This window comes from Giraffa tippelskirchi, chromosome 1 (assembly GCF_054371585.1).
Source record: "Giraffa tippelskirchi isolate mGirTip1 chromosome 1, T2T-mGirTip1v1.2.pri, whole genome shotgun sequence".
Classification (NCBI taxonomy): Eukaryota; Metazoa; Chordata; class Mammalia; order Artiodactyla; family Giraffidae; genus Giraffa; species Giraffa tippelskirchi.
The window spans coordinates 158561073-158573574 of record NC_137275.1 but is presented as its reverse complement, the minus strand read 5'-3'; the positions used below and the strand labels follow the sequence as shown (position 1 = coordinate 158573574).

General features: G+C 38.0%; 1 protein-coding gene across 4 annotated transcripts in view; it reads left to right on the top strand.

Annotated features, from left to right (window-relative positions):
* RCL1 (RNA terminal phosphate cyclase like 1) overlaps positions 1-12502 on the top strand; it is a 230895-nt gene that overhangs the window by 97387 nt on the left and 121006 nt on the right. Inside the window, exons 10-11 of one of the 4 annotated variants that reach the window (XR_014057021.1) lie at positions 6859-6927; positions 7797-7974. The exons of the other annotated variants lie outside the window; for them this stretch is intronic. The gene's annotated coding sequence lies outside the window, so the exon portion shown is untranslated. The remainder of the gene's footprint in view (positions 1-6858; positions 6928-7796; positions 7975-12502) is intronic. 4 annotated transcript variants of the gene reach the window in all.

The window sequence follows — 12502 nt, the reverse complement described above, 5'->3', positions numbered from 1 at the left end:
TGGACAATCTGGGGTTTTCCATCCTGACATTTGTATCCTCTTTAATTCTGTGTTACTCAAATGCATTTATATTTGGCTACTGCAGAGAACTCTGTTACCAGGGGATTTCTGCTTTTATAGCTATAGGAGAGAAATTGGATTAGAAAGGATTAAAATGATAGTTAATTACTTGTCAGTATAACTTAGTTAACTTTCTTCTAAATATCTGGACTTAGTTTGCTCACAATTTAAAAAGTTACAGTAATCAAATCTATGAATATTTTTTCTTCTTTGTGGTTAATTCTATTAAAGTTAAATTTTTAAAGTGAAAAAAAAAATAAAATGATAGTTAACCTAAGGTCAAATAGCTGTTTATAAAAGAGCACATTTTCAACCTCCTAATCCTTCTTTTGTTCCAAAGTAGATGCTTCATATCCCTTAAAATATAGCTCAGTTGCTCAGTTGTGTCTGACTCTTTGCAGCCCCACGGACTGCAGCATGCCAGGCTTCCCTGTCCATCACCAAATCCTGGAGCTTGCTCATACTTATGTCCATTGAGTCAGTGATGCCATCCAACCATGTCATGTCATCCCCTTCTCCTCCTGCCTTCAATCTTTTCCAGTATCAGGGTTTTTCCCAGTGAGTCCTTTCTTTGCATCAGATGGTTAAAGTATTGGAGTTTCAGCTTTAACATCAGTCCTCCCAATGAATATTCAGGACTGATCTCCTTTAGGATTGACTGGTGTGATCTCCTTGCAGTCCAAGGGACTCTCAAGAGTCTTCTCTAACACCACAGTTCAGAAGCATCAATTATTCGGCGCTCAGTTTTCTTTATAGTCCAACTCTCACAGCCATATGGAAAAACCATAGCTTTGACTAGACGGAGCTTTGTTGTCAAAGTAATGTCTCTGCGTTTTAATATGCCATCTAGGTTGGTCATAACTTTTCTTCCAAGGAGCAAGTGTCTTAATTTCATGGCTGCAGTCACCATCTGCAGTGATTTTGGAGCCCAAGAAAATGAAATATAAGGGCTCCCCTAATAAGCTTGAAGTATGGTTCTTTTCTCTTGTCAGAGAAAAATAATTATATTTGTAGCTTTTCTGAGTTGGCCTAAGATAGCATTTCTCAAAAGTATGTTGTTCCACTGAACACTAGTTAATTTTAAAAAAGGTTTCAAACATAAAATTCCAGTGTCTGGTATCTTGTAGTCTTGTCATACACATTAGCATATTAAAGGTTCTGGGAAGTCTTGCAACAAATAAAATCAAAGTTTGTTGAAATCAGCAATCCTCAAATTTATTTGGTTAAATTTTACCTGTCTTCCCTCTTTCCTCCCTTCCTTCTTCCCTCCCTGTGATGCACGGTTGTAAAAATAATACATTTGGGGAAATATTGGATTAAGGTAAACAGAGTCGAAAGTCAGTCTATGGTAGGCCAATCATTTTCTTCTGAGATCAAGAGCTTTCTTATTGCTTTGGCTGTGTCTCTACTGTGGACAGCATGACCAAATGATGACACTAAGGTGTATAGTCAGTTTGTATCTTTGGGAAGGCTTTGCGTTTAGCACATATCTATTTGCTGTCCTTTCACTGCATAAAAGACACCTTAGTATATGGGGAACAGGTATATAGGTCTCAATTGCGTGTAAAGGAGATTAGCGGGTAGAATGTATTTCTGTTGCTTTTTAAGTAAGTTTGAAATTTGGTAGTTGAACTTCTCCAACTTTGTTTTGCTTTTTGTTTCCCTTCAAGATTATCTTGGCTTTTCTAGAATGTTTTTCATTTGTATATATATTTTGAAATTAGATAGACAATTTCTACAAAAATAAGCCTGGTAGGAATTTGATTGTGATTGCATTGAATCTCTTGACTAGTTTGGGGAGGGCTGATGCCTTAATGATAACTGCATTTTGCAGTTCATGAACATGGGTTGTCATATATGTCATATGTCATGTCATATACATGGGTTGTATAATAAATATTTATTTGGTTTTTGTCTTTGGTTCCTGGCACAAAAACTTCTACAGAGGGAAGAGTGTCTTTGCATGCTAATGTGATGACTGGTGGCTGGGGACCTCTAGATAGCTTCAGAATGGAAATTTGTTGCCAGAAAGACCAAAGCATGTTTAGAGGGTTGGAACTTTCAGCCTCTCCTCACCTTTCTCTGACCGTCCAGAAGAGGAGAGGAAAGCGGTCGAGTTAATCACCAGTGGCCAATGGTGATCAAATCGATTGTGCCTATTTAATGAAACTTCTATAAAAGCCCCCCAACTATGGGATTTGGAGCAATTCCAGATTGGTGAACACATCCATGTGCCAGAAGGGTGGCACACATCAGGTCCCTGAAGACGGAAACTCCTGTACTAGAAGCTCTTCTGGACCTCGACCTATTTATCTTTTCATCTGGCTGTCTGTTTGTATCCTCTGTAGTATTCTTTACAATAAACTAGTAATAGTAAATGAGGTGCTTTCCTGAGTTCTGTGAGCGAGGCTTTGTAGTAAATTATCAAACCTAAGAAGGAGTTCTGTGGGAATCACCAATTTATAGCAAGTTGGTCAGAAGTAGGGGAGGCCTGGGACTCTGATTGGTGTCTGAAGTGGGGGCAGATTGAGCCATTATGCTGTTAACTCTAGGTATTTAGTGTCAGCATTGAATTGAATCATTGGACACCCAGGTGGTGTCTGAAGAGCTAGAGAATTGATTGTTGATGTGAAACAAACCATTACACCCCCCCTTTCTTCTCACTATATGCTTGAGTGATTTTATCTACTCCAATGTCTTCATCTGTCATCTAAATGCTTAGTCCTCTCAATATTTCATCTCCACTCCAAATCTTACTCCTGAAATCTGAATATACATATCCAACCAACTATCTTCACTTGAGGTAGATTCCAAACAGATAAGCTGAAGCCAGAAGTACTGAATACAGACTTTAGCTACAGTTCCCACTCCAAATCTTAACTCCTGAGATTTAAACATATGTATCCAACCAACTATCTTCACTGGAGGTAGATTCCAGACAGATAAGCTGAAGCTCAGTTCAGTTCAGTTCAGTCGCTCAGTCGTGTCTGACTCTTTGCGACCCGATGAACCACAACACGCCAGGCCTCCCTGTCCGTCACCAACTCCCGGAGTTTACCCAAACTCATGTCCATCGATTCGGTGATGGTATCCAGCCATCTCATCCTCTGTCGTCCCCTTCTCCTCCTGCCTCCAATCCTTCCCAGCATCAGGGTCTTTTCAAATGAATCAGGTCTCTGCAAGAGGTGGCCAAAGTATTGGAGTTTCAGCTTCAACATCAGTCCTTCCAATGAACACCCAGGACTGATCTCCTTTAGGATAGACTGGTTGGATCTCCTTGCAGTCCAATGGACTCTGAAGAGTCTTCTCCAACACCACAGTTCAAAAGCATCGATTCTGCGGCGCTCAGCTTTCTTCACCGTCCAACTCTGACATCCATACATGACTACTGGATAAACCATAGCCTTGACTAGATGGACCTTTGTTGGCAAAGTAATGTCTCTGCTTTTTAATATGCTATCAAGGTTGGTCATAACTTTCCTTCCAAGGAGTAAGCATCTTTTAATTTCATGGCTGCAGTCACCATCTGCACTGATTTTGGAGCCCCCAAAAATAAAGTCTGACACTGTTTCCACTGTTTCCCCATCTATTTGCCATGAAGTGATGGGCCCAGATGCCATGATATTAGTTTTCTGAATGTTGAGCTTTAAGCCAACTTATTCACTCTCCTCTTTCACTTTCATCAAGAGGCTTTTTAGTTCCTCTTCACTTTCTGCCATAAGGGTGGTGTCATCTGCATACCTGACGGTATTGATATTTCTCCCAGCAATCTTGATTCCATCTTGTGCTTCATCTAGCCCAGCGTTTCTCATGATGTACTCTGCATATAAGTTAAATAAGCAGGGTGACAATATACAGCCTTGACGTACTCCTTTTCCTATTTGGAACCAGTCTGTTGCTTCCTCACCTGCATACAGGTTTCTCAAGAGGCAGGTCAGGTGGTCTGGTATTCCCATCTCTTTCAGAATTTTCCACAGTTTATTGTGATCCACACAGTCAAAGGCTTTGGCATAGTCAATAAAGCAGAAATAGATGTTTTTCTGGAACTGTCTTGCTTTTTTGATGATCCATCGGATGTTGACAATTTGATCTCTGGTTCTTCTGCCTTTTCTAAAACCAGCTTGAACATCTGGAAGTTCATGGTTCACGTATTGCTGAAGCCTGGCTTGGAGAATTTTGAGCATTACTTTACTAGCTTGTGAGATGAGTGCAATTGTGTGGTAGTTTGAGCATTCTTTGGCATTGCTTTTCTTTGTGATTGGAATGAAAACTGACCTTTTCCAGTCCTGTGGCCACTGCTGAGTTTTCCAAATTTGCTGGCATATCGAGTGCAGCACTTTCACAGCATCACCTTTGAGGATTTGAAATAGCTCAACTGGAATTCCATCACCTCCACTAGCTTTGTTCATAGTGATGCTTTCGAAGGCCTACTTGACTTCACATTCCAGGATGTCTGGCTCTAGGTGAGTGATTACACCATCATGATTATCTGGGTTGTGGAGATCTTTTTTGTATAGTTCTTCTGTGTATTCTTGCCATGTCTTCTTAATATCTTCTGCTTCTGTTAGGTCCATACCATTTCTGTCCTTTATCGAGCCTATCTTTGCATGAAATGTTCCCTTGGTATCTCTAATTTTCTTGAAGAAATCTCTAGTCTTTCCCATTCTGTTTCCCCACATCCAAGGTAAGAGAAACCCAAGTAAGATGGTAGGTGTTGCGAGAAGCTGAAGCTAGAAGTACTGAATACAGACTTTAGCTACAGTTCACTGAAGGAGAGGCAGATTTGACATGAAGTTCATCTAAGTTAAGGGCTTCCCTGATAGCTCAGTTGCTAAAGAATCCACCTGCAATGCAGGAGACCCTGGTTCAATTCCTGGGTCAGGAAGATCCCCTGGAGAAGGGATAGGCTACCCACTCCAGTATTCTTGGGCTTCCCTTGTGGCTCAGCTGGTAAAGAATCTGCCTGCAATATGAGAGACCTGGGTTTGATCCCTGGGTTGGGAAGATCCCCTGGAGAAGGGAAAGGCTAGCCACTGCAGTATTCTGGCCTGGAGAATTCCATGGACTGTATAGTCCATGGGGTTGCAAAGAGTCAGGCATGACTGAGTGACTTTCACCCAGCTAAGTTAATTGAGAAAATAAATCAATAAAATTCAGAGGAATATAGCTGAATCAAGAAACTCTACAGTGTTCTTAATGTCCATATAAAATCCAAATTAAAAAAAGATTAATTTGTTTGACTGCACTGAGTCTTTGTTGCAGCATGTAGGATCTTCAGTCTTCATTGTGGCGAACTGTTAGTTGGGGCGTGTGGAATCTAGTTCCCTGACCAGGAATTGAACCCAGGCCCCCTGCATTGGGAGCACTGAGTGTTACTCATTGGACCACCAGGGAAGTCCCTAAAATCCAAAATTTTTAGCCACATAGGAAACCTTTATTCCATTCGCAAGAAAAAAAGAGAATTAATGGAGACTAACCTTCAAATAACTCAGATATTAGATTTGGAAAATACATATTTTAAAGTAGCTATTATAACTATTATAACAACAAATAGAGATAGATAAAAATATGCTCATTATAGAAGAACAAATAGAAAATCTCAATAAAAAATAGAAATTATAAAACAAAATGGAACTGCTAGAACTAAAAAATGTAATATCTTAAATAAAAATTTACTGGAAATATTAACAGCAGAATAGAGATGGCAGAAGAATCAGTTAACTTGAAGATATAGCAAATATCAGTCAATCATGTACTCATTCCTGAACCAATCACTGATTGGCTTATACTAATTATTTTACCTCTGGGGTCACAAGTTGTGCATGAGGAAGTGATACATACCTGAACAAAATTGGAATTCACTTAGAAATGAAGGGGAGAATGGATTCTGACAAGACAGTCGACAGTATTCACTTTCCTGTGCTTTGTTTTAAAAGGGTGATAACAATCATACATACTTCACAGGATTGATTTGAGGATTAAATAAGGTAATTCAAGGCCTCAGTACATGGCCAGCACATAGAAAGACCGCAATAGATGTTAGTTTTTACTCGTAATGTTTGTATGGTTTCAGTCTTTGCTATCATGCCTAGGAAGTTCTTTCCCTCCCTAAGATGATATATTCACTCATATTTGCTTTAACAGTCTTATGTTTTACATTTACATCTTTCTCAAAGTTTATTTTATTGTGGTAAGAACATTTAGCATGAGATCCACCCTCTTAAAGTTTTAATTTTATGATACAGTTTGTTACCTTAGATAAAATGTTGTATAGCAGATCTCTAGGATTTATTCATCTTGTTTAACCGAAACTTTATACCCACTGATTAGCATCTTCCCATTTCCACCTCTCCTTGGCCTCTGGGAACCACCAGTTGACTCTATGATTCTATGAAATTGACTATTTTCAGTACCTCACACAACTAATCATGCAGTATTTGTCCTACTGTGGCTGGCATAATATTTCACTTCACATGACTTAAAGTCACACAGCCAGAAACTGAGTGAATTAATATTTGAATCCCAGTAGTTCAACCTAAAGCCTGGAAGTTTAATGGAATATGATATAAAATAGTATTTACTATGTATACTGGCCATTTGTAAAACACAGGAGTATCAAGAAAGCCAGATGAGTTATTATATATAGAAGCTCTTGGTAAACTGTAAAAGACTACATAGTGTTAGTGAGCAGGGATTCAGCCTCACTGATTGCCAGAATCTAACAAGGAAAAACAGCCAACATCCAGCCCACGACTGCCCAGCAGCCTCCTCTCACCCTTCTTCCTCTATTTCTTTCAGTCCCTGTCATTTAAACTGTGCTGCTTGTTTGCCCATGTGGAACCCCCTCAGCTAATCCAGCAATACAAGGTACCTCCTCAATCCTGCCAAAGAACTCAGCAAAAAGCCTGCTTCCTATTCTCTGGGGATGAAATAGGATGGATTTTATACCTGAAAGATGAAAGAGAATTGAACCCAAACACAAATAGTAGCTCTCAGTCACTTGGTAATTAATTGGCCATTTCTTCTTTCTCTCTCACTCTTTTTCCAGCAAGTAGACAGATATGGTTAACCTTACAGGTTGAGTAGAGTTGGATGTAGAGACAGAAGTTTAGATAATTGCTAATGTAAGCCAGCTAATTTTAGTTTAAAATTTTATGGGAAGGAAATGTTTTTAAGTACAATACTGCTACTGCTGAAGAGTTAAGAACATCTCATTAGGTAATACTAAAAGCCATCCACGCCTTCGTCATCTTCTGACGATAGTCATTCTTCAAAGTATTTGACTTATTGCTCCTAAAGTGTGAAAGAAATAGAAAACTTGCCCACTTCTAAACCCAGACTTCTGTGGTTAAGAAGAGTTGGTATGGTGAAGAAATGGATCCCTGACAGGAATGGCAGTTGGGGATTTCCAGATCTGATACATTCCAGTGAATGAATGAATACTCAGGAGTTATGAGTGGCTCCCCAATGGGAAGAAAGCTGTTGGGATTACTGACCACAGAAAGGAAAATTTCAAAATTTCCAATTATTTGTCACTTTAGATTGCTTTCTATCTTTGGGAAATCCACTCTTACCAGCACTAAAGGCAATTTCTAAGTAAAAAAGGGGGAAAAGAAGGAGATGCCACTTTGGAGGATGTCATTGCTTTATCCTTCAAATAACCACATGGCAGAATGTGCAGCAATTTCCTTGTTAGGAAATTCTGTTCAAAGCACCCTATGCTTCTCTACATGCAGACTGGAACTCTGCTGAGAGCTAGACCGGCAAACCCATCACCTGACAAACTTCGCTCACATGGGCTCCAAGGAAAAGTTGGAGCCTAACATTAACTTTTGGAGCTGGAGTTGCCTAACTCAGAAGTCAGAAAATCTCATGGGTGTTTCTGACTGAGCTCCAAACCCTGAGGTGAAGCAAGTAAGTGCTGCAGTAATAAGCTCTTTATTTTCTAATTCTTAACACACTTCTCCACAGGTGATTTCATAATGTAATGGGGTTATCTAATTAATAACTATATGTATATCTCTAGGAAAAAAAGTCTATTCATGTATTCATATAATTCATAAAAATAGTCTATTCATATAATTCAAATAGTCTATTCATATATTATTATTCAATAATAATAATAGTGTTGGGATTATTATTGGTATTGGGATTAAGACTCATTACTTAATAAATATTAGTAAATTAAGGAAAAGTGTACAGTTTATACCATCAGCATAATGTAATACTCATTTGAAAATGAATACTCTTTAATTTGAATAACTGCTTAAAAAGGCTACTAATTTAAGATTAGATTTACTTTACTATTGTGAGGTAGAAAACTGAGAGAAGTTATATCAGTTTTCATAACCTAAGAATCACATACCATCTCTGAATGATCACATATTTTAAATAGCTTATTATAAGTAAAGTGTCATTATAAATTATTAAAGGTAACTAGCCAGTTCCAAAGGTAGATGCTTTCCCAGAGTATGTCTAATTTCTAGGCTTTTGAAGGGGAAGCTGTTGGGTTTATTCATTTCATTAAAAATGGTATTTATTCTGTTTTCTAATTAAAAAGCAATGCATAAAAAATTAAAACAATTTAAAAAAAGGAATACTTGTTCATTTTTTAAAAATATTGCTAGCAAAGCTACAGTTGACATCTTTGTACATTTGTGATTGGGTTCATGTATTAATACATATGTAAGAATAATCCTTGGATTAGAGTTGCTGGGTCAAAGAACACATGCATTTAAAATTTGAAAGCTGTTGGTCAAATTGCCTTCTGCAAAGGGTTAACCAATTTCCAGTCCTATTGACATATATGAGACTCTGTTTCCCCTTTAGGCCTTTTCTTTTCCTATTTATAGGTATGAGCATATGGATCTACAGATAGGTAATTAGACCTATTATATAAACATTATACTATCAGTATTGTTTTGAAATCTCCCTCTAGTATTTGAGTCATAAGTGTGTTTAGTCATCATTTTCAGTTTTTATGTATAGAATCATTCATTTGCTGGAGCTCTAGCCTACATCACCCACCATTATTGCCAATGCTGGGTATTGGAACTATGGATTTGGACTTACGTAAACATACCTTTGAAGAATTTGTCTCTTGGATGAAGACAGAAATGAAATGCTTTTTCCATGGAAATAAGTAAACAAATGCTTTGAAATAGTTGGCTAAGTTATCCTTCTGAAAGTTAACTTTCAGTTATCTTTTAGAACCTAATTAAATTATTAAAATGACATTCAAACCCTATAGGCTTGGGCTGCTATAATGAAATGCAACAAAAATAGGTGGCTTAAACAACAGGAATTTCTTTTCTCACAGTTCTGTTGACTGGAAGTTTGAGATCAGGGTGCTAGCATGGTCATCGTCTTGTTAGAACTCTCCCTCCAGACCCAGCAATTTCATTCCTATATATTAATATTTACTTAACAGAAATGTGGGCTTCCCTGGTGGCTCAGATTCTAAAGAATCTGCCAGCAATGGGGGATACCCAGGTTCGATCCCTGGATTGGGAAGATCCTCTAGAGAAGGGAATGGCTACCCACTCCGGAAGAATTCCATGGACAGAGGAGCCTGGCGGGCTACAGTCCATGGGATTGCAAAGAGTTAGACATGATCGAGTGACTAGCACATTTTCAAGGACACAGCAGAAATGCATATACATGTATACCAACAGACATAAGAATTCATTGTAGCACTGTTTGTAACGGCCCTTAATTGAAAAGAATGAACAAACTGAAATATAGTGCCAAAATAAATTTCACAAACAGGATGTTGAACAAAGAAAGCCAGACACAGAATAGTATATGTTGTATAGTTTCATTGATATAAAGTTAAAAAAAATAATCTATATTGTTTAGTGTCAAGATATTGGCTCACCTGTGGGAAAGAGGTAGAGTCTGGGAAAAAACATGAAAGGGATTCTAGTATGTTGGCTTGTTCTATTTCCTGATATGATTGGTTACCTAGTTATCATAAGTTCACAATGTGAAAACTTCCTGAAACCATATACTTAACAATTTTTACAGTTTTTATATGTATGCTTCTGAGCGTGCATGTTCAGTTGTGTCCAACTCTTTGCAACCCCATGAACTGCAGCCCGTCAGGCTTCTCTGTCTATGGGATTTTCTAGGCAGGGATACTGAAGTGGGTTGCCATTTTCTACTTCAGAGGATCTTTCCAACCTAAGGATTGAACCTGTGTCTCTGGCATCTCCTGCATTAGCAGACAGGTTCTTTACCACCTGGGAAGCTCTTGTATGTATGCTGTCCATCATTAGTTATATACAAGGTTTCTAAGCCCTATCTGAGACCTACCAAGTTAGAATTTTTAAAAGCTCCCCAGAGATTCTGGTACATTAGGATTTTTTGGAAACTGCTGCTTTTCTAAAAATAGCATTTTAATTGTCCTTCTCAAGACCTACTATTTCCTTTGTAGGAAGGAATCATTGTGGAGAACACTAATGCACTAGGGGTTCCTTGTGGAGATGCTCAGAGAAAGCCACTGGCAGTCTACCACATTGACTGCCACAGTCTAATCTAGTTCCTGCTCAAATAGACTTTTTCTTAGAGAAGCATAAAGAAATAGGTGGGTAAAGAGGTGGATGTGACAGGTTTTACTTATGTGACTAAGTGGTTATGTTTTTACACTAAATTGTCATATTGAAGCAAACAAGAGAAGTGTAGCTTCAAAGCAAATGAGATCAGAAGAATATACCAAGTATCTCATAAGGATTTTGCCTCCATATTGACAAATTATGACATGCAGAGCTGATATCATGAGACTAGTTGTGTTACTTTGGTTTCTTATCATTCACAGAATCATGTTAAACAGGAAGGGAACAAATATCACTTTTGAAAATATGTTAAAAGAGAAAATATGACAGTCGTGAATCCAGGAGGGAAAACATTATTTGACAATCAGAGTACGTTTAGCTTCTTAGTTACCAGGGAAAGAATTTTGGGTATCAAAGAGACACTAAACAGTATTAGATTTTACTTGACTCTCTTTCTTTTTTCTTTCTTTCTTTCTTTTTTTTTTTTTGTTGAATTTTGCCAGTGAGATGGCCACTAACAAAGTATAGTGACTTATAATCTGCAAATTTGAGTGTGACTAAAGTATAACTGTTGGATGGAGTCATTCAATTTGAGGTAGGGAAAACCATAGTCAATTGTTATTCAAACTTTTTTTAGTATAATCCTCCATAAGAAATATATTTTACATTGTGTTCTAATGCACGCACATATACCCACCATGCACTTGTGACAAAAGATTGATCAAGAATACCTTACTACATGTGAGTAACTTTTTCATTTTCCACAATTTTAATACTGTAAATATATTAATGCTCTACTCTTCTATCCTGTTTGATTTCTTAAAATATAATGATTGTGATTCACTAAATTGATTTCATATTCCACTAATGGCTTGTAACTTGCAGTTTAAAAAACACTGCCTTAAATGTATCCAGTCCAACTCTAGAAACTGAAGCACAGAGAAGCTAAGTAACTTACCCAATGTCACACAGAAAAGAATAAAACAGGAGAAACCCATATTTCCTCATACCAACTGCTTTCCCTTACAAAGCAGCTCAATTTTTCCTGAAACTGATTTAGACAATTGCTTAGTCAAAACATTCAGGTCATTATCATTCACTTTAGACTAAATTTATGTTCTTATAATTTGGTGAATGGACTGTAACCTGCGCAAAGAGAGAGCCATTCATTGGGCCACCATTTTAGGGAAAATGGTAGAAGTGAAGTTTTTTGGGTTTTTTTCAGGCCCTAATCAGGGAGAAGTTTAAATGTGGAGCTCTTGAGGGCTCAGAATTGGGAGTCACACAGACACGGGTGTAGATTCCTGCTGCAGCCCTCTAGTTTTGTGATCTGTGGGCAAGAAGCTTCTCTATGACTCAACTTCCTCAACTGTAAAATGGAAATAATAATGATAATAACTATAGAATTGAGTGAGGTCATTCATGTGAAGTATACATGTGTTATTGATAGTTACACAATATCTCAAGCATGGAAAGTACTCAGTGTATGTTGACATTGTGATGATGATAGTCAGCAGGGAAGTCTAGTCTAAGGGAAAATGTGGCAGTCCTTTGAGCAGAACCCTGAAAATCCAGCAGAGACCAGTGGAAACTACCTACAATTAAATCTGAAAAGAGGGGACACTGCTTGGTGTCCATTGATTTCCAGTTCCATGAACAATGAATAAGATACTAACAAACCCATATATGGAAATTATGTTGATTTACAGTAGACATGATTATCAGTTCAGTCGCCTAGTCATGTCCGATCTTTGCAACCCCATGGACTGCAGCACGCCAGGCTTCCCTGTCCATTGCCAACTCCTGGAGCTTGCTCAGACTCATGTCCATCAAGTCAGTGATGTGATCCAACCATCTCATCCTCTGTCATCCTCTTCTCCTTGATAACA